This window comes from Cryptomeria japonica, chromosome 9 (genome assembly GCF_030272615.1).
Source record: "Cryptomeria japonica chromosome 9, Sugi_1.0, whole genome shotgun sequence".
NCBI classification, from domain to species: Eukaryota; Viridiplantae; Streptophyta; class Pinopsida; order Cupressales; family Cupressaceae; genus Cryptomeria; species Cryptomeria japonica.
Window position 1 is genome coordinate 110,751,958 of NC_081413.1, and position 24,267 is coordinate 110,776,224.

Below are 24,267 nucleotides of genomic sequence, written 5' to 3' on the forward strand. Positions count from 1 at the left end.
CTGAAACTTGACCTGAATCAACTACAAACAACCCTTTAATTCGCAAACTCTGATCTTCACCATATTGAACAAACTAACTCATTGAACTTCACTGCATCATTGTCATAGATAGAGAAATATGTTGACATCAATGACAACACCTCTTAAATAACTCTAGGCACATATTTGTAGCATTCTTCCAACATTATCATTTGTATGAGAGCATTGTGATTACAAATTTATTTCACTAGCTTTACCCACTTTGTGTATGATTTTTACTACCCTTTCTCCCACAACTAGTATCCTCGTGAGAAGGTGTTATAGGTTATGGCTTCCAAAAGTTTAAATAGTAAGGGGTTTGAGCTTGGTAACCTATTCCCTGGGAACTTGGGTGAATCCTCTATTCCTATATAAGAAATACCTAACATTATGGAGAACTAATCCCCTCGTACTTCTCATGACGAGGATGACTCCTTAACTCGAGTAAATATTGACCAATTGGAAAAGCTTGACTATGAGTTGGATAGACTTCAACAATGGATGGGTCAAGAACACTTTAATAGTGAGGCAATCAACTTAGTTGAAGGCTTGAGGAAAATAATTCAAAGTGATGAAAATGGTGTGGAAGTGTTGTGTGGCAATTTTCACATTGTTGACTCTAATGTTATGTTGATAAAAAGTTGTTCCAAAGTTTTAACCACTCTAGTCCTACAACTCAAGTTGACAATTCCATTACTATGCCGATATCATTGCCTAAAGTGCCTACATATACATCTTCCATCATGGCTACCTCTACAAAAAATGTTAATACTACACTAATGGGGGGAATCCTATCATTAAATACCCCTACATACCTTCTTCCACTAGCCTTCCATTTGTTTCCCAAACATCTCTTATACCCACATATCATAATGTTCCACATTCCTATACTCAAGCTCCACTGATTTATCCTAATGTTACACCTCCATCACAATCCAACATATCCAATTCCAATTCATCCATTGAAGCCACTATACACAATTTAGTTCAAAGTGTTTCATCCTTACAACAAAAAAGAGCTTCCTTAACCCAATCCATATTCAACGTTTCTATGATAGATACTGTTATCCCACTTTTTAATGACATTGTCCATACTCTTGTCCCACAATTCATGGAGGTTCCTCATTTAGAATTATATAACAGAAAAGGTGACCCAAAGCTCATGTGAAAATATTTCAAACATTGTGTAGTGACTTCTCTCATGACAATAAAGTCATGACAAAACTATTTACCCATAGATTGAGAGATAAGGCTTTGCAATGGTTTTTTCTCTTACCTCGATCAATTCATTATTTTCATCAATTGTCTAATATATTTTTGCAACATTTTCAAAACAATATTGGTCCTCAAATTACTTTAACTAATTTGATGCATTGTAAACAAGGAGTTAAAAAAAGTGACTAATTTTATGGATAGATACAAATATTTGCATTAGCAAATTGCTTATCCTATGCCTGATGGTGACGTCCAAATAATTTTCTTTAATAACTTGCAAACGGATATTAGAGATGATCTTCTATTTTTTGTTTTTACATCTTTCACACATTTATGCACAATGCTTCATAATTTACTTTGTTAAGATAAAAGGCCAAAGGCCTGAAATATATATTTATAATAATAGATGAGTACATGAATATAGATACAATGAAATGAAAACTAAAACATCCTCAGGTAGAACTAACCCTGAAAAAGAAAATCCTACACAAGGCAAGAAACAAAACAACCGATATCAGATGTCCAAAGTTACAATGAAAACTAAAGGAGATTTAAACAAAAGGATCTAATCCTGAGGATGATCTTAGGAAATTAAGTATTGTAACCATCCCTAAGATATGAGCACTACAAAATCCAAATATCTGTTGAAAGATAAGAGTCTAGAATAGTGAGAAGACAAGAATCAGTAGATGTAAAGTCGACTGCTATGAGGTACGAAATCCACAGATAACAACACCCCCAAAATATGTGATTCTGAAAATGAGTGTGATTTGCATCGAAAATACCCAAAGAAGAGGACTGCAAAAATTCTTCAATAGAGCCTCTATCAACCAAACATGAATATCCTCATACGCTAAGAGGGAGGCCAAAAGTCTACCACAAAAAGAAACTGACCAACATAGGATGAAATATGTATTGCAAGAGACATGAAAAAGGGTTGCAAAATTTGACTGAGACTGCCAACTAACTCCCCATGGAAGATTTATCAGATGAGGCAAGTTGATCAGGCTATAGAAAAGACTGAGGGGAACCATGAGGATCTACCTCAGCATGGCAGATCAATTCTCACAGAGCGTCGAACTTGGAAAGAGTAATAGAAAATAGGGGCTCACCAAAAATATTCTGGTTTCTCATAATCTAGTCATAAAACGGAAAAACAGAAGGACCAATAAACCAATCATAATAGAAAGCCAAATTTGGATTAGGAATGAACAAGTACCAATGCTATCGAGCAATATGGAAAGATAAAAGACAACATAGTACTTCCAACACCATCTGGAGGAATTCAGATAAGAAGAAGAGGAAAGTACAATGCAATGGGAAAGAACAAGTGATGTCAGACACTTGAAATAAATGTGGAGTCGGGTAGCCAATTGAAACTCTCGAGCTTGGACAAAACAATGGTAGCACCAAGAATCCCAACAAGGCAGGTTCAAGATGCCATGAGGTACTAGGCCAAAAGGAATAATTATGATGCATTTCTACATCCACCTCTAAAGATGCCATTGGGGGAACAAGGAAGAGCCCACAAATGTCAATCACATCAAACCAAATGTGAGAGCCCGCCACTTGGAAATTAGTAGCACTGCCTTGACAAGTCTCCAATGTGTATGAAGCTTTCTATTGGCATTTGTATGAAGATTGTATTAATGAAATGTTATCTTGTCATTAATGTCAATTGTAATTGGTAATGATGTTGTTTTGTAACCGGTAGGAAGAGCTAGTGAAGGGAACTGTAACCGATAGGTGAGTTTGTGGAGTGAACCGGTATTGCTAAGAAGAAGTGAGTTGAACCGGTAAACCCTACCTGTTGATATGATAAACCCTAATCGATTAAGTTTGGTGAATCAACTATATTGGTTTATGATATGATGATGAGCGGTAATGATTATGACATGTATGCATGTTGTATGAGAAGAGTTTCAAAGTGTTTGGCACGTTGAGATAACGATTTTTATCTTGGGAATGAGCAAGTATATTGCATGTAATGCAAACCGCATGACGAGTTATAGAGTTCGATGAAGCGGTGATCAAGGAGTGGTCAAGGCTATCCTGAATGATGTGCACAAATTGTTATGTAATCCAATGGTCATACTTGAACCGACTTGTTTGTAATCTCTATGAGAGAATTAGGTTTTTGTTGTGTTACCGACCTATTGATTTGTTTTATAAGGTCGATGAGTTGTTTTGTTGAAGAGTTGGCAAATTTGTAGTTGAGAGTGAGAGTGTGGTTGCTGAACCGGATGATGTATCTACAGTTTGTGTAAAGGCAGATAGGAGCATGAAAAGGATCTGAACAAGCAAGTGTAGTAATATTCAAATAGATCAACAAACCCCTATTGTTTTCTAACAATTACAACAGTAAAATCCCCTAATCGGGTAAGCTCTAACAAGCTTAGTGTTATTCAAATCCTCTAACTAGGTGGTCCATTAGCTTGGATTTAAAATCCCCTACCGAGGTTACTCCTCATAGGGTATTGCTTCTAATAGGGCATTATAGTCAATCCCCTAAATGGAGGGTCCCTAACATGATCTGTTCTTAATAGGAATTTTTGTAAAGCTTTAACAGACTTGGCTCCTAACAGGGCAAACTTCATAAGAGTTCAAAATACTTGTGGGTATTCATCCCCACCGTGGTTTTTCCCATTTGGGTTTCCACTTCAAAAATATTGTGTCAAGTGGTGAATGTTTTTGTGGTTATGTTTACTATGGTTGAATTGCTTAATTGCTTAATCCACTTTGATATGTTATGTTAACCGACATCAATCTAAAATGAGGTTTTACTTATGTTAGTAAAGTATTTGGATGTTTGTGAGTTTCAAGTTGTTTACTGTTAATTTGTTATAACAACCAACTGGTTAAACTTGACAGTGATATTGCATTTGTAGTTTAGTGGTTTAACTTGTTAGTTTAGAGTTTTCTTTGAGAGGTTGATTATGAGATTGGTGAAAGTTTATCTCAGTTTTCTATCTACTGATTCACCCCCCCTCTCAGTAGTTGACCAGATCCTAATTCTTTCATCATACCATCACTTTCTTCAATTACAAGAATATCTATAAGTACCAAAGAGAAGAATGACAAGTTAAAGATTTGTGAAATAAAGCCATTAGTTTATGTGAACCCAAATGCCAACAAGTAATCCATATTATATGAACTCAAATTCCAACAATCAATATTCATAAGATAATCTTATATGAATCTTCATGGATAGAGAAGTTCTAGAGCATCACATTTTATTTGAAATAATTTTACGTAGAAGACATAATTAGTTAGTAAAAATAAGAATTGCTAGGTCATGAATTTGTGCATGAATAGAGGCTTAACCAACATTCGATGTTGGGAATTCCTCCAAGGCCTTGGCAGACAAGTCTAAAAAACTAGAAAAATCATTTTGAAGCAGGATCTTCTCTCTATGTGAGAAGAGGCAACCTTTATTAGCCAAAAGGTCAGCCCAACCATTAGCTTCTTTGAATAAATGAGATAGACTGAAATGATCAAACCAATTCAATTTGCTTTTAATCTCCTGAATAATGTAATCAATTTTATAGTTTGAATCCCTTGTCTCCTTAATAGTCGTGACTATATTCAATGAATCTCCTTCAAAAATCACATTTTTAGCCCTACTTTGTTTTGTCAATTTGACACCAAACAAAAAATCCAATGCCTCTGCAACATTATTTATAGAGTTGGGAATTTTTGCCATTCTTCTAATTAGTACTTGACCATTTCTATCTCTGAGCACCACACCAATTCCTGAGATGCCAGGATTGCCTTTGGAGGCCCCATCAAAGTTTAAATTGAATTTTTTTTTATTAGGCAACTTCCGTCTTATTTCCTTCCTGTTAAATTTTTTCCCCATGTTATTGAGGAGGTATCCCTTGAATGGTAAATTCAGAAGCTTCCACTCTAAAAACAATTATTGTCCCATGAAGTGAAGGGAGAGTCAAGTCTCTTGGATTTAGAGTTGTAAGCTTTTACTGATTCAAAGATTGTGAGTTCAATCTTATTTACAACTGATTCTATATCTGAAAATTCTTTCCTGAAGATCCTTTTGTTTCTTTCCCACCATATATACTCCAAATGAGGATAGTGGGGGTAAATTCCCATATTGAAGAAAAAAAGGAGTCTCCAAATAACCTAGGCCAAACATTAAAGACCAGAAGTAGGTCTGAATGAAGGGGAGAAGACCAATGCAGTTTGTTACAAAGCAACTGCCAACATTTTTGCACAAAAGAGCAGTTTAGGAGCAGGTGATTTCTTGATTCCTCAATCTCATTACAAAAGATACATTTGAAAGGTTGTGAAAGATGAAGATGTGACAATATATCACTGGTTAATATTCATCCTTGGAGGGCAAGCCAAGCAAAAGAACTAGCCTTTTGTAGACCTGCATTTGTCCAGCAAAAAGAGAAGCCTCTATTATGAGAATCAACCATGCTATTTTGATAATAATTTGTAACCTTGACTCACTGTGAAAGAACCTGATTGTGAAGGGGTCCATATTAAATTATCACAATTAGCCTTGTAATAAACTGATATGTTTCAGAGCTCTTGAAAGAGAATTTGTTGTTGTGAAATGGGATCTTGGACACTGAAAACATCTATCCAATGAACCATACCAAACTCAGGGTTGGAAATAAGAAATTAATCTATGAGCTTTGACCCCCAAGAGAGAATAAGAATCTCTCTAATCTCCTGCAAACCACCAACTAAGCATAAAGGCGGGTATCCATTCCAAGAGTCATACCAAAAGTTTGCCTTCTGCCCATTGTGAATTATCCAAGTTGAAGTCAGATGAGGGAGAAGGATTGACCTGCATTTTACTAAAAAAATTCATATTTGAGAACCCATTGGGGGGTCAAGAACTATGAAAATTATCTCTGGTGCTTCAGAGTCCATGTATTTATCTCTAATGATCTCTGCCCATTTAGAATTGGGGTTAGAAAAATATTTCCAAACTAACTTGGCACCAAGTGCAAGGTTACGATAGGATAGATCATGAATACCTGTACCACCACCGCTTTTAGGGAAGCAAACCTTTGTTGGCAATTGGTGGAATTGATTATGTGTTGCATTGATGTTTTGGCATTGATGGCAACACCGACTGTTTTGGTTGTTTACCGGTTTTTGGTAGGTTCCGGTAGAGCGGTTGGATTATGATCTGGTATGCTCCGGTATGCTTTGGTTTGTGGAATTGGTTTGGATTTGTCATTCGTGCTATTTATATGTGTATCACAATCAGTTGGTTCAAGATCTGATGACTCAAGAGCTATCATTTGTTCTAGTAAGCCTTTTGGTCACCGGTAAGGGTTTTACTAGCAAAGCTTTGTTGAAGATCTTTTGATGCACATGATAAGTGGTGTTGGTGTGGCTTCTAGATGGCTTTCGGGATTTTGTTGGTTATCTTGTTCGTGTTCCTATTGATTGGTGGTGTTGGATATGGGTCCAGACCTAATGCTATCTTATTCTACTAGGTTATGGACCGGTTTATGTAACGTGTTGGTGGATGATCCTGATGCGTTATCGGTTGGGTTTATTGATTGGATTATGTTGTTTCGGTCTTAGGCCGACTTGGTTGATTATTGGATTGTGGGTATATGTTATGAATTTATTGTATTATCTTTTAGGTGGCCAACCTAATTGTTTAGGTCCCGGGTTGGTATAAATATGATGTAAGATCTCTTTGTAGATCATGAGCATATTCGTGGGTTTTATGGGCTATATGATTATCTATGTGTGAATAAGGTTGTAATCATATGCAAAGGTTTTGGTTGATCATAGGTGATCGAATTGGGTTGGTGAAAGAGGTTTAAGACCTCTGGTACTTAGCTTAACCAAAACTGTATTTAAGCATAGGAGATGCTATTCTTGCAGTTCACTCTTCTTTCTGGATTGTAGTTTGGATTTATTTTATACTCAGTGAGGCTCCTTTTGTGATGAGAAGTATGTTCTAGGCTATTGGTCTTCTTGCATGTGTAGGCCCCTCTTTTTTGTAATCACATACTTACCGTAGAAGTATTATCTGACTATGGGTGGGCTTCCCACCGTGGTTTTTCCCTTTACCGGGTTATCTATGTACAAATATTGGTGTTATCTTTTGTGGATGGTTGGTAAATGTTTTGTGGATTATATTTGTGCTTAACTGTTATATCTGCTATTCTGGTATTTGGTTTATGTATTCTAGTAATAAGGTTTTATTGCTTAAAGTTCTATATTCTATTAACAACTGATTCACCCCCCCTCTAAGTTGTTCACCAATTATCTGAGCTGTCTAACAATTAGTATCAGAGTTTGGTCCTCTCTGCAGAAGCTTAACCCCTTGAGGAAGATCCTATGGCATCAAATAGTTCAAGTTCATCTACAGCTGTTTTCTAGAGAGAAATTCATAGGCTTGATGGAACAAATTATAGATTATGAAAGATTTAGATAGAGACTCATCTGAGATGTCTTGGCAAGGAGATTTGGGAGATCACTGAGAAAGGATATATACCTCATAATCCGACATTTGGCAATCCTCCTCTGGAAGGCTTGGATAAGGACATTGAAAATGATTGTAGAGCTAGAGAATCCCTTTTGTGTGCACTTTCTGATCAGCAAGTTATGGAACTAACCGACAAATCAACTCCAAAGGCTATATGGGATAAATTGTAGACTTTGAATGAAGGTGACCCGACTATTAAAATTTCTAAAATTGATGGTTACCAGGTGAGATATGAGAACCTGGAGATGGAATAAAATGAAAGGATTACTACTTTTATGGAGAGAGTTAATGAAATTGTTCTGGGAATTCAGTGTTGTGGTGGATCTCTGAGCGAAGATGAAATAGTTTCTAAAGTATTGAGAGCTTTTCCACCAGCTTATAAGATTAAGGCTACTGCAATTAATGAGTTGAGAACAATGGAAAACACCTCTGTTAATAGAGATACCTTGGTTGGGAAGTTATCTTCTTTTGAGCTTGAGGAATTTGGTTCTTTCGGAGTTGCAAAATATGAACCTGCTTTTCATGCATCAACATCATCTACTGGAAAGAGTGATTGGAATGCCTTATATGCTAAGGAACTGGAGGAAATGAAGAAATAAGATGAAGAGTTTGAGAAACTTGAAGGCTTATTTTCTAGAAGAGTATCTAAAGGTCTGACATGAAGTAAGTATGAAGGAAAATCACCTTTTAAATGTTTCACTTGTAATAAGATAGGTCATTTTGCATCTAGATGTCCTGAAAGGAATTCAAGATTTGAGGAAAGAGCTAGAATATCTTTTAGGCCTAACCACGATTATCAGAACAAGCATAAGTACAAGAGGAAAAAAGACAAATCATGCTACTATGTGAATGAGGAAGGTGTGACTGATTGTGATGATGAACCGACACAAGATTCAGCTAGTGGATCCGGCAATGGAAAGAAATGGGTATTTTTGGCTATCAAGGAAGATGATCCGGTACCTGAAGAAAAGGCCCTTGCTGCTAAAGTTGAAGACAAGGATGAATGGGTGATAGACAGTGGATGTTCACATCATATGACTGGAGATAAAAGGACGTTTCTATCTCTACAAGAATTTGATGGCGGTTTGGTTAGATTTGGAGATGACAAAGCATGCATGATCAAGGGAAGAGGAACTATATCATTGGATGGTAAGCATGATATTGATAATGTTTATCATGTTGAAAATTTAAGGCATAATATTTTGAGTGTAGGATAGTTAGTGGATAAGGGATTTCAGTTATAGTTCAAGGATGGAACAGATCTGGATTGGAGATTGCCACTGGTACTTAGACTAAAGGTAACATCTTTCATTTGAACTCTGGTAAGAAGACATGTTTGATTGCACAAATTGATGAGAGTTGGCTATGGCATAAGAGGTTGTGTCATGTGAATTTTGATTGCATTGTAAAGATCAGTTCTACTAAGGCAGTTAGAGAAATACCTAAGATTGTGAAGCCATATAATCCGGTATGTAAGGAATGTCAAATGGGAAAGCAAGTTAGAACTAATTTTAAGTGTATACAAGACAAATCTAATGATGTTCTTGATTTTATTAATATTGATTTGTGTGGTCCTGCTAGAATCAAAAGTTTTCAGGGCGATAGATATTTTATGCTAATCATTGATGACTATTCTAGAATGATGTGGGTTACTTTTCTAAGGGAGAAATCTAAAGCATTTGAAAAGTTTAAAATCATTAAAGGTAAAGTTGAGACAAAGACAAGATTAAAGATTAAATGATTAAGGTCTGATCAGGGTGGAGAATTCACTTGCGGTGAATTTAACAGTTATTGTGAAAAAAATGGGATAAGGAGATAGTTATCTACACCTCGGACACCTCACCAGAATGGAGTTGTGGAAAGGAAAAACATAACTATCTTGGATGCGGCTAGAAATATGATGATGGAAGCTAATCTGCCTCATATTTACTGGAGAGAACCTGTGAGAATGATGGTATACACATTCAACAGAGTTCATATCAAAGGAGACACCGGTAAGACACCTTATGAGTTATGGTTTTGTCATACACCTATAGTTAAGTATTTCAAAATCTTTGGTAGTAAATGCTATATCAAAAGAGGTGATTCCACTGGAAAGTTTGATCCTAGATGTGATGAAGGGATATTTCTTGGTTATTCTAATGAAAGAAAAGCATATAGATGTTATAACAAAAGATTGCAGAGAACTATGGAGGGCACTAATGTCAAGGTAGATGAGTTGAACCGGTAACAACCACACCAGAACAAAATGTTGAACCAGTTACTCCAACAGTATTAGAAAAATCAACAGTAATTGAAGATCAGAGAAGAGGAATAGAAAATCAGAAGACTCCTAAGTATGTTAGGTTAAATCATTTAGAAGATTAGATCATCGGAGACAAGAATAAAAGAGTGATGACAAGAAGGATGGAAACTAATGAGGTATGTTTAATTTCTCAAATTGAACCAGCATCAGTAATTGAAGCATGTAAAGATGAATGTTGGATAAAAGCTATGGAAGAGGAATTAGATCAGATAGAAAAGAATAATACATCGACTTTAGTTCCCCGACCTAAAAATAAGAATGTTATTGGGACTAAATGGATTTTAAGGAATTTGAATGAAAATGGATAAGTTGTGAGAAATAAGGCTAGATCGGTTTGTACAGGATATTCTCAGAAGGAAGGAATTGATTATTATGAGACTTTTTCTCCGGTAGATAGAATTGAAGCTGTGAGATTATTTGTTGCTTATGCTGCCCATAAGAACTACAAGGTTTATCAGATGGATGTTAAGTGTGCATTTCTGAATGAAGATATTGAAGAGGAATTTTACATTGAGTAGCCTGATAGATTTTCACTTTCAGATGACAAAAACATGGTTTACAAGTTAAGGAAGCTTTATATGGATTGAAACAAACCCCTAGAGCTTGATATGCAAGATTGCATAGATATTTTAAAGCTTGGTTTCACTAAAGGTAATGTTGATATTAATTTATATTATAAGATCACTGATGATGACATGTTGATTATTGAAGTCTTTGACTATGATATCATTTTTGGAGGTGAGGATAAGTTATGTATGGAATTATCTGATAATATGAAGAATGAATTTGAGATGTCTATGATTGGGGAGATGAATTTTTTCTTAGGTTTACAGATTACTCAGACTGATAAAGGTATTTTCATATGCCAAAATAAGTATGCTGGGGAGTTTTTAAAGAAATTTGGTATGGAAAATTCTAAACCAGTTGGTACTCCTATGGTTACAAGTGAGAAATTGACTAAGATAGATGCATCAACACCGGTAAATCCTATAAGGTACAAGTCTATGATTGGAGGTTTGGTATATCTGACTTAGACTAGATCAAATATAATGAATGCAGTTTGTATTGTATCAAGATATCAGCATGATCCTAGAGAGAATCATGAGAGTGTGGTGAAAACAATTTTTCAGGTATTTGCAATGAACAACTAAATATGGTTTGTGGTATCCTAAAATTGATGATTTTACACTATGTGCATATATAGATGTAGATTGGGCTAGAGATGTTGATGACCGGAAGAGCACATCTGGTGGAGCTTTCTTTCTTGGAAAGAAACTTGTTTCATGGATCAGAAAGAAGAAGTCATGTACCTCTTTATCTACTTTTGAAGCTGAGTATGTTGTTGCTGCTACTAACTGTACACAAATTTTTTGGATGAAGCAAATATTGAAGGATATAAGGGTGGATTGTAATGAACCAGTAGTTATTCATTTTGATAACTCTGTTGCAATTGACATATCAAAGAATCTGGTATTTCATTCTAAGACAAAGCACATATATATCTAATGCCCTACAAAATGGACAAGGTTAGTCTAAGATAAACAACACAAGACACACAAGAAACCGTTAGTGTTATTCAATCAAAAACTAATCTAAACAGGCATATCAAGAGAGACACTAAAATCAAGCTAATATATCTAACTAATAAAATAAAGATAACGAGGCATCTCCAAATGCCTCTTAGCATGCTCTTAGTTCCTTCTCCCTTGTTCCTCTCCTCTCCAAGTTCCAAAATAGTGTAGCTCTCAGCAGCTTTTTGCACTATGGATGCTTATGGAGGATTGAGATTGAAATATTGCTCTAAATGTTAATAAAGAAGCTAATATTAAGCTATATATATTTAAAATGATTTATTTTAACCAAAATGACAATACATGAGTTTGCTATGCTAAATGCTCTCTAAAATGCCTATAGGTTAAATGCATACAAGTTTTCAGGATCTGGATTATGAAGAAATGGGCTCTATTTATAGGAAAAATGGAGCAATGGATGGTTGAGATTGAGTAATCTCAACAAGGGTCAGGATTGAATGATTTCAAATCCATGTGAGGGCTTTCAACCCAATCCCAGGATGACAAGTGTCAATGTGAGATAGGTTGAGAGGAGAGGAAATAAGCATTAAATGCTTGACATGACTTTGGAAGTTAAAGTCAAGGTTAGTTGAATGAATAAACTCTTTATTCAAAGAATAAAGCTTTTATCCAATGGATAAATTCTTGTGCAAATGTGAAATGGATGAATATGGTCAAAACAATAAATGTTTAGGGGGACAAGTTTGGAATAACCATAAATGGTTATGTAAGAGCCATAAATGGTCATGTAAGAGCCATTAGTGGTCTTGGAAGACTTTGGGGGTTAATTTGTTGAACACACAAAGCATTAAATGCTTTTCAAAGACTTTGGAGTCTTTGAGAAGTGACTCCATTTTGCTTAGGAATGTGACAATAATTAGGAGATGGATTAGGCTAATTAGGAAGGGGTTAGAAGAATCTAGAAGGGGATTAGATTTTTGCAAGTGGATTCAGTGGGTGAGGGAAAATAGGATTTTATTAAAATAAAAATTCATTTATTTCAATAAATGTGTGCAAGTTGCATTTGTAGGAAAATGCAAGTGGGGTGGGGATAATGATTTAAATATGTGTTTTATTTAATTTATTCAAAAGAGGAAAAGGGGATTTTATTAAATAAATAGATTTTATTTATTTAATTGATTTAAATTTGATTTAATGAATTAATTAAAATAAATTGAATAATTTATTTAATTAATAGAAGAATGTTTGGGGATGAATTAATTAAATATTAATTTAATTAATTGATGGCTAGTGAATTTTTAATCAAATAAATAGCGAATATTTATTTAATTAAGTCGGACAGATTTGTGTGACTACAATATCAAGTACAACTTTTTGAAGGAGAAGGTGGAAGCAAATGAAGTTAGATTGGTTTATGTGAACTCTAAAAAGAAGATTGCAGATATCTTCACTAAACCTTTGCCTAAGGAATCATTTGAGTACTTCAGAGACAGTTTGGGGCTTTTTGCCCGTCCGGTAGAGACCTGAGTGATGTTGATTGACAACAGTCTGGTATGCATTTATAGAGCTACTATTCATTCCGGATTTATGTGTTGGTGCTACTACTCAGGGGGAGTAGTCAGTTGTGTGGTTTAATGGATTTATGATTTTTCTTTGATGTTTATGTCAGATTTTTGGCATTGATGTCAAAGGGGGGAGAGATATATGTGAAAAATAGAGCTTAATAAAATATTAGTCAAAGTGAGATTAGAGCTTAACAGGGATATCATTCACAGGGGGAGTTTGCTAACTTCATTGTAATATCATCTTATGGGAGATTGTTGGATGTCTTCCTTTGGGGGAGACTTGTTTGGCATTTCTTGGCACTTGGATGTTTTTCACATCTAGTGTTGCCATCAATGCCAAAGGGGGAGATTGTTGGCAATTGGTGGAATGGATTATGTCTTGCATTGATGTTTTGTCATTGATGGCAACACCGATTGATTTGGTTGTTTACCGATTTCTAGTAGGTTCCAGTAGAGCGGTTAGATTATGATCCGGTATGCTTCGGTTTGGATCTGTCATTCATGCTATTCAGATGTGTATCATGAACAGTTGGTTCAGGATTTGATGACTCAGGAGCTATCATTTGTTCTAGTAAGGCTTTTCGTCACTGGTAAGGGTTTTACCAATAGAGTTTTTATTGAATATCTTTTGATGCAAGTGATAAGTGGTGTTGGCGCGGCTTCTAGATGGCTTTCGGGATGTTGTTGGTTATCTTGTTCATGTTCTTATTGATCGGTGGTGTTGGATTTGGGTCCGGACCTAATGCTATCTTATTTTGCTAGGTTATGGACTGGTTTATGTAACATGTTGGTGGATGATCCCGATGTATTACCTGTTGGGTTTATTGATTGGATTATGTTGTTTTGGTCTTAGGCCGACTTGGTTGATCATTGGATTGCTGGTTTATGTTATGAATTTATTGTATTATCTGTTAGGTGGCTGACCTAATTGTTTAGGTCCTGGGTTGGTATAAATATGATGTAACATCTCTTTTAAGATCATGGGCATATTCGTGGGTTTTATGGGTTATGTGAATATCTGTGTGCAAATAAGGTTGTAATCATATGCAAAGGTTTTGGTCGATCATAGGTGATCAAATTGGGTTGGTGAAAGAGGTTTAAGACCTTTGGTACTAAACTTAACCGAAACTGTATTCAGGCATAGGAGATGCTATTCTTGCAGTTCACTCTTCTTTCTTGATTGTAGTTTGGATTTATTTTATAGTCAGTGAGGCTCTTTTTGTGATGAGCAGTGTACTCTAGGTTGTTTGCCTTCCTGCATGTGTAGGCCCCTCTTTTTTGTAATCACATACTTACTGCAAAAGTATTATGTGATTGTGGGTAGGCTTCCCACTGTGGTTTTTCCCTTTATCGGGTATTCCACATATAAATATTGGTGTTATCTTTTGTGGATGGTTGGTAAATGTTTTGTGGATTATATTTGTGCTTAACTGTTATATTTGCTATTCTGGTATTTTGGTTTATGTATTCCGGTAATAAGGTTTTAATGCTTAAAGTTCTATAATCTATTAACAACTGATTCACCCCCCCTCTTAGTTGTTCACCGGTTATTTGAGTTGTCTAACAACCTTTTCCCAAGCTAGAAGGTGGATCTTACTTTTTGTATTTTTGTTTCCTTTCCAAAGGATCTTTGATTTTGGTCTCTAGATCAACGAGCACACCTTTGGGAATTGGAAGCACTGTAACCATGTAGCTTGGGATAGTAGATAATACTGATTTTATCACCAATATTCTTCCAACTAATGATAACCATGTGTTTTTCCATGAATGAATTCTACTCTTAATGGCTGAGATAGTTTTGCGTCAGTAACTACTTTTGATGTGACCTGAAAATAAAGGAATCCCAAGGTATTTGCAGAGAATATGATCATTCTTAAAGCCTAGTAAGTTTGTTAATCTAGTAGCCACTTGAGGAGCACAATTGATGAAAAAGAATTTAGATTTTTTAGCATTAATTTTTTGGTCGGAAGCTTCACAATAGTTCTTTAAAGTTCTTTTAATGATTCTTACCTTCAAAAAACAGAGGCTTCACCAAAGAGTAGAGTATCACTAGCAAATAAGTTGTGAGTGGCTATGAAATTAGTGTGAGGTAATGAAATTCCCTTCCACAGATTGTTGGAATGCTGAGCTAAAATTGTGATGTAGCCATAACCGGTAAAAACCCTCAAAAGAGTCAACCGACTTATGTAGCAAGAGAGACACAATGAAAGCAACAAGAAAACATAACAAATTCACTTAAATAGATCATATTAAAGACTTAGAACTTCCAACAATCATCTGACAATCATCATATTATCATCAAAGGTCATCTGATAATTAACCGGTTACATGCAGGCTTCAAGACATATACAATCCAATCGAGACTCTAAGAATCAATTGAATCACAACATGTGAATCTCTATCCTTATTCTAAGTTCTACGTTTTTATTCCCCTAGAAGTGATTACATAATATCATATTTATACCCACCCGAACATATCTGGGTCGACGTCATTAGATTACATTCACCAATGCAAGAAAATAAAACGTGTAATTAGGTCAGCCTTAAGATTTAAAGAAATCTTTCTGAAAAATAACAACCAAGCGATGCGGTTCAGTAGGAAGGTCAGCGACACGCCAAATAACATTGGACAAGACCCAAGATGGAATCACACGCCAAGAATCACACCGGTAATGAAGGAAAACCAATCGGTAAGAACAAGAACTGTCTCGGAACCTAGAAACAGTCAATCGAAAGCAATAACTGACTGAAAAAGAACCCAAATGAACTAAAAATGTAGAATCATGCACATGAAACTGTCTAGAAACCGAAAACTAGATTTTCCACGAAGAACAAGAAACTACCCGTACAAACCGGTAAGAACACAAAAAACTGCACAATGAACTCAACAAGAAAAAAAATGAAAGGAAATATTTTTGGTTGATGCAAGATTGCTCATCGACCAGGGATGCTCCTGCATCAGACAACCTAGGTAGAAAAAGATGTTCCATGAGAGGCAACTCATGAACATCTAAAAGGATTCATAATGAAGATCCCATGCTCATTTCTGATCCAAACATCTTCCTTATCTGCCAACCTCTTCTTTAGCTCCTCCGGTGCCTCAACCGGATTCTCTAACCTTTGACTTTCTTTGTTTCTCTTTCTTTGCTTGAGATCCACACATTGTCTTTGTTTCTGCAACTTTGATTTGGTTCTGCCACAAAACTTCATCTGATTTGTCACCATAAGCTCTTTGTTGACCGGTTCCATCTATCCATCGAGTTCATCTGTCAGATCCTTCTACAAACTCATGTCACCATTTGATTTAAGCTCTGCAACTGGTTCTATCAGATCTTTCTTCAAAACCTCTGGTATGACCTCTGCCACCAGTTTTTCAATAGTGCAACTTCTCTTAGGACTCAGATTCTTCACCTCCTTCTCTTTCCCCTTCAAAGAAATCAATGTGAACTTCTGCCCATCCTTTTCAATAGTAACTAGGTTTCTTCTATAGTCATAAATAGCTCCTCTATCATACTGCCAAGGTTTTCCCAACAAGACATGACAAACACTCATAGATACAACATCACACAAAACTTCAACTCTAAAAGGCCCAATGTTGAAATTCACCAAACATTGCTCCCTTATCTCTATCTTTTGATCATCTTGTAACCAACTCACCTCATAAGGACAAGGATGCTTAAGCCTCTTCAAGCCAAACTTCACAACAATCTCCTCAGATACTAAATTATCAATACTTCCATTATCTACAATGACCTTGCAACACTTACCACCTGATTTACACACAGTCTAGAAAAGACTCTTCCTCTAAGTAGATCGGATATCCTTTCTTCTAAACATAAGGGATTCTCCTTGCTCTGGTGCATAGTTATATCCAGTTCCATCACCTTTTGCTTCCTCACTTTCCACACAATTTCTTGCCATTCCTTTCTTACATTCATAGAATCTATGTCCGATTTATCCACACTTGAAACATTTCCCAGGAAATTCTCTACTAGTACTACTGCTACCTTTCCTCGATGTCTTATGTTTTGGTTCTTTACTCCACTTAGGTTTTGATTCCTATTCTTCAATTGGTTTGTTTATACTATCACTCATCTTGAATTTGTCCTTTCCCTTATTCGGTTGTCTTCTTCTCACCTTCTCCTCAGCCTTCAAAGAATACTGGTAAGCTTCTTCAATTGTGGAAATCTTCAACATACTCATCTCATCTTGAATGTTAAAAGCAAGTCCATTGATGTACCTCACCACCTTTTCTCTATTCATCTCACTATGTCCAGATCTAATCACCACCTTGTACAATTCCTCAGTATATTCCTTGACAGTCATGTTTCTCTATTTCAGGTTCTGCAACTTCTTGAACAGTTCCAATTCATAGTCTCCCACTATGAACTTGCCCTTCAATCTTGCAACCATCTTGTTGGCAATATGAAGGAATTAATTATGTGTAGCATTTATGTTTTGTCATTGATGTCAACACTAGTTGTTATGATTGGTTACAGACAGACATATTTTTGTTACCGGTAGAAGAACTAGTGTTTCTACTATTCAGGTATTTAATTATTATGTACTCTAGTTAAAGGTTATAAACTGGTTTGATTAATATAATCTATTGACAACTGATTCACCACCCCCCCCTCTCAGTTGTCCACTGGTTATTCTAAAAATTGGTATAAGAGCTTTGGTCCTCTTTTGCAGAAGCTTAACTACTTGAGGTAGATCCTATGACAACTAATAATTCAAATCCACCGATAGCTATTTTCAGAAGAGAAATCCCTAAGCTTGATGGAACAAACTATGGGATATGGAAAATATGAATGGAGAATCATCTTAGATGTCTTGGCAAGGATATTTGGGAGATCACTGAGAAAAGATTTAAACCTTAGGATCTGGCATTTGGCAATCTTGCTCTAGTAGACTTGGACAAAAATATTGAAAATGATTGTAGAGCAAGAGAAGCCCTCTTGTGTGCACTCACTGATCAACAAATCATGGGATTGATTGATAAATCATCTGCAAAGGTTATGTGGGATAAATTGCAAACTCTGAATGAAGGTGACCCTACTGTCAAAATTGCTAAACTTGATGGTTACTGTGTAAGATATGAGAATTTGAAGATGGAAGATAATGAAAGAATTGCTACATTTATGGAAAGAGTAAATGAGATTGTCATGATAATTCAATGTTGTGGAGGATCTTTGAGTGAAGATGAAATAGTTTCTAAAGTTTTGAGAGCCCTACCACTGACTTATAAGATGAAGGCTACCACAATTAATGAATTGAGAACAATGGCAAACACTTCAGTTAATAGAGACATTTTGATTGAGAAATTATCTACTTTTGAGCTTGAAGAATTTGGACCCTCTCGAGATGCAAAGTCTGAACCTTCTTTTCATGCATCATCATCTACCGACAAAAGTAATTGGAAGATATGGGGAAAGGGGATGAAGAATTTGAGCAACTTGAAGCCTTATTTTCTAGAAGAGTACCTAAAGGACCGACAAGAATTAAGTATGAAGGAAAATCACCTTTTAAATGTTTTGCATGTAATAAGATTGGTCATTTTGTATCTAGATGTCCTAAAAGGAATGCAAGATTTGAAGAAAGAGTTAAGAAATCATTTAAGCCTAATCAGAATAAATATAGATTCAAGAAAAACAAACTATGCTACATAGCGGATGAGAAAGGAGTAAGTGATGACTCAGATGATGAACTGGCAAGAGACTTTGCTAGTGGATCTGACAATGGAAAGGAAGGGTAATCTATGCTATAAAGGAAGATGAACCAAAACCGGTTATCAAGAATGAAGAAAAGGCCCTAGAAGCAAAAGTTGAAGACAAGGATGAATGGGTAATTGATAGTGGATGCTCACATCATATGACTAGAGATAAAAGAAAATTTATGTCCCTGCAAGAATAGAATGGCAGTCAAGTCAGATTTGGGGATGACAAAGCATGTATGATCAAAGGTAGAGGTATTATTTCTCTGGATGGTAGGCATAATAATGATAATGTCTACTATGTAGAAGGTTTAAAGCATAATATTTTAAGTATTGGTCAATTGATGGATAAGGGATTCCAACTTCAGTTCAAAGATAGAAAATACAAAATCATTAACAAAACTGGTTTGGAGATTGGAACCGGTACTCAGACTAGAGGTAATATCTTTCACCTGAACACCAGTGATAAGACATGTTTGATTGCTCATATTGATGAGAGTTGGTTATGGCATAAGAGGTTGTGTCATGTTAATTTTGATTGTATTGCTAAGATTAGTTCAACAAAGGCAGTTAGAGATATACCTGAGATTATAAAGCCTCATAATGCGGTATGTAAGGAATGTCAATTGGGAAAGCAAGTTAGAATTTCTTTTAAGAGCATACATGATAAATCTAATTATGTGCTTTATTTGATTCATATTGACTTATGTGGTCTAGCAAGGACCAGAAGCTTTCAAGGTGATAGGTACTTCATGCTAATAATTGATGATTATTCTAGAATGATGAGGGTGACTTTTCTAAGGGAGAAGTCTGAAGCTTTTGAGAAATTCAAGATATTTAAATAAATGGTGGAAACAAAAACTGGATTCAAATTCAAATGTTTGAGATCAGATCAAGGCGATGAGTTCACATCTCATGAATTTAACAGTTATTGTGAGATAAATGGAATTAGGAGACAATTATCTGCACCCCGGACTCCTCAACAAAATGGAGTAGTGGAAAGGAAGAATAGAACCATTTTGGATGCAGCAAGAACCATGATGATGGAAGCCAAATTGACTCACATCTACTGGAGAGAATCATTGAGTAAAACAGTCTACACATTCAATAGAGTTCATATGAAAGGTGAAACCGGTAAGACTCCTTATGAATTATGGTTTGGACATACAACTACTCTTAAATATTTCAGAATTTTTGGAAGTAAATGTTATATCAAAAGGGATAATTCAATTGGGAAGTTTGATCCTAGATGTGATGAAGGGATATTTCTTGGATATTCAATTTAGAGAAAAGCATATAGATGTTATAACAAAATATTGCAGAAAATTGTGGAGAGCACAAATGTGAAAGTGGATGAGCAATACAAAGATCAATCTATATAATATGACAGAGAACTGATAGTGGAAATGATAATAACTGATCCAGTAATGCCTCAATCAGTACAAGACACTGAGATAGTTACACTAGTACAATAAAAAAATGCAATTGTGACTGATGATTAGAACAAAGAGCCTGAAGTTCAACAGATACCAAGGTATGTAAGATTAAATCATTTTGAAGATCAAATCATTGGAGACGGGAACAAGGGATTTATGACAAGAAGAAGACTAGAAAATGAAGAGGTACGTCTTATTTCTCAAATTGAACCACCATCTGTTATTGAAGCTTGTAAAGATAAACATTGGTTAAAAGATATGGAAGATGAATTAGATCAAATAGAGAAGAATAAGACTTGGACTTTAGTTCCCTGGCCTAAAAATAAGAATGTTATTGGAACAAAATGGGTTTTTAGAAATAAACTAAATGAGGATGGTCAAGTTGTAAGAAACAAGGCTAGATTGGTTTGTAAAGGATTTTCTTAAATGGAAGGAATTGATTATGGTGAGAAATTTTCGCCAGTAGCTAAAATTGAAGTTGTTAGACTATTTCTTGCCTTTGCAGCATACAAGAACTATAAGGTCTATCTAATGGATGTTAAATGTGCATTTTTGAATGGTGAACTTGAGGAAGAAGTATACATTGAGCAACCTGATGGATGTTCACTGACAGGTGACAAAGATATGGTTTCCAGGTCAAGGAAACCATTATATGGATTGAAACAAGCTCCTAGAGCTTGGTATGCAAGGTTGGATAAATATGTTTTGAAGCTTGGTTTTAGTAAGGGCACTGCTGACAGTAATTTATATTACAAGATCACTGATGATGATATTTTGATTATTGAAGTATTTGTTGATGATATCATTTTTTGAGGTGAAGATAAATTGTGCATAGAATTCTCTAATAATATGAAGAATGAATTTGAAATGTCTATGATTGGTGAGATGAGATTTTTCTTAGGTTTACAAATTACTCAAACAGACAAAGGCATTTTTATCTCTCACACTAAGTATCTAAGGGAATTGTTGAAGAAGTTTGGTATGGATAATTCCAAACTGGTAAGTACTCCTATGGTGACAAGTGAGAAGTTATCTATCAAAGACACATCTGCACCGGTAAATTCAACAAGGTATAAGTCTATGATTGGTTTCTTGTTATATCTAACTCAGACTAGACCAGATATTATGAATGCAGTAAGTATTGTTTCAAGATATCAAAGTAATCCTATTGAAAATCATGAATGTGCAATAAAAAGGATATTCCGGTATTTGCAAGGAACAACATAATATGGCTTGTGGTACTTAGAGATGATAACTTCACTTTATGTGCATATACAGATGTAGATTGGGCAGGAGATACTAATGACTGGAAGAGCACTTTTGGTGGAGCTTTCTTTCTTGGAAAGAAATTGGTTTCATGGATCAACAAAAAATAGTCATGCATTTCTTTATCTACTGTAGAAGTTGAATATGTTGCAGCAACAACTAATTGTACTCAAGTCTTGTGGATGAAGCAAATGTTGAAGGATATCAAGGTAAATTGAAGTGAACTGGTAGTTATCTATTATGACAACTTTGTAGCTATTGACATATCTAAGAATCCGGTATTGCACTCTAAAACTAAGCACATATCAATAAAATATAACTTTCTAAAGGAAAAGGTGGAAGAAAAGGAAGTCAAATTGGTTTATGTGAACACTAAAGAGAAGATTGTAGATATATTCACTAAACTATTGTCTAAGGAATCATATTTGAGAGACAGGTTAGGGGTATCTACCCCTCCGACAGAAAATTAATTGATGGAGCAGAGCATCAGTCTGGTATGCATCATCAACTTTATCCTTTGCTCCGGATTGATGTAGTGGTGCTACTACTCAGGGGGAGTAGTCAACTTTGAGATTCACAAGATTTTGATATCTATGTCATATCTTTGGTATTGATGTTAAAGGGGGAGAGATACATAATGTGAAAAATAATGTCATAATATGTCATATGGGAGAGAGATTCAGATTAGTTTCATATTGGACTGCACTCCTTAGTGGGAGTTGCTCGGATTTTTCAGTTTTTCATTGTTATATCTTCTATGAGAAATTTTTGGCATTTCTTGGCACTTAGATGTTTTCTTTTTCACATCTAGTGTTGCCATCAATGCCAAAGGGGGAGATTGTTGGTAATATGTAGGAATTGATTATGTGTTGCATTGATGTTTTGTCATTGATGTCAACACTAGCTATTATGATTGGTTATTGACAGACAGATTTTGGTTACCGTTAGAAGAACTAGTGTTACCGACAGAAGGGACTATCAGTTGGATACTACCGACATGTTTGGATCAATAGAATATGTTTGGTTTAAGGTGTTGCATGTTTCTGAAGTATGATTTGGTCAGTTGGTATTGACTTGATGATCGGATGCTATCATACACTCTAGTAATCCTATACCGGTAAAGGTTTAGGGTTTTACCGACAGAGCTTTTACTGAGAATCTTTGACAAGATGCATAAGTGGTGTTGGTGCAGCTTCTAGATGGAATTCATGATGCAGAAGGTGATCTTTGTTCGTGCCTCAACTGATTGGTGACATCGCTTTGACATGGTGAATCTATTTGGGTCCAGGTTATGGACCGGTATCATTTAACATGCTATTAAGTGTTCTCTACATGTTGCTGGGATGATTTATGGATTGGTTAATGTTGTTTTGGTCTAAAAGCCGACATGGTATATCATTGTAATATGGATGTATGTAATGATCTTATTGTAGTATCTTTTAGGTGGCCAACCTAATTGGTTTAGGCCTTAGGTTTTGTATAAAGTGATGTAAGATCTCTTTGAAGATCATGTCATGGAATCAAATGTGTGAATAATGAAAAGATCATATGCGAAGGAGATTTGGTCGATCATAGGTGATTGGATTGGTTTATGTAAGAGGTCAAAGACCTCTGGTATTGAGCTTAACCGGGACTACAATCAGGCATGGTAGATGCTATCATTGGCAGTTCATTCTTCTGGATTGTTATCCAATTATATTGAGGTGGTTATAACCTCTTTGTAGTTAGTGAGATTCCTTTGTAATGAGCAGTACGCTCTAGGTAGTGTGCCTTCCTACATGTGCAGGCCCCTTATTATATGACATACTTTCTATAGAAGTATTATCTGACTGTGGGTAGGCTTCCCACCGTGGTTTTTCCCTTTACTGGTTTTTTCACTTACAAATCATGGTGTTATGTGGTATGGTTGCATTGTGTTGATTCTCTGTTTCACACTTAAGTTTTATTGCTTACCAATATCTATTTTTGCTATTCTGGTATTTAATGTTTATGTGCTCTAGTTAAAGGTTATAAAGTGGTTTGATTAATATAATCTGTTGAGAATTGATTCACCCCCCCTCCCCTCTTAGTTGTCCACTGGTTATTCTAACACATCTGTCTCCATCGAGTGATCTTAAATTCACCATTCTCTACTCTATCTTTCTAGAATTCTTTCCACCATAAGGCAACATGCCCTTTCAACTTGATCTATGCCAACCAGACTCTCTACGGGTCCTTGACATCCTTAAAGTCAAAGTAGTCCTTCAACTCTTTGATCCAATCGATCAAATCCTCCATGTTTAGCATTCCAGAAAAGTTGGAAACCTCAACTTTATGAACTTTACTTGCTTGCGCCACTGCTCTAAGAAATATTTCTTCTCTTTCATCTTCTGGTCCTTCAGCTTCCTCAAGCTCTTCACTGACTTCCTCATATTCATCCTCAGAATCAGGGTTTCTCGGCAAACCAGCCAAAGCATTTCAGATTTCATTCATTACTTCATTCTTGAAGTCTTTTGTCATCTGCTCTACCCTCCGGGGGCTTGTCCTCCTCGACGACATATCTTCTTCCACTACGGTGAACTGCCTCAACTCAACAATCTAACTATCGGTTTCAATTGTCTCCCCTTGGCGATCTATTGAACACATGCGTAACCTACCTCCAATCGATGATCTGTCCACCCCAAGGAATGCCTCAATGTTCGCAAATGGTTCTTCCACTAGCCAGTCCATAACCAGCTCTAATACCACTTGATG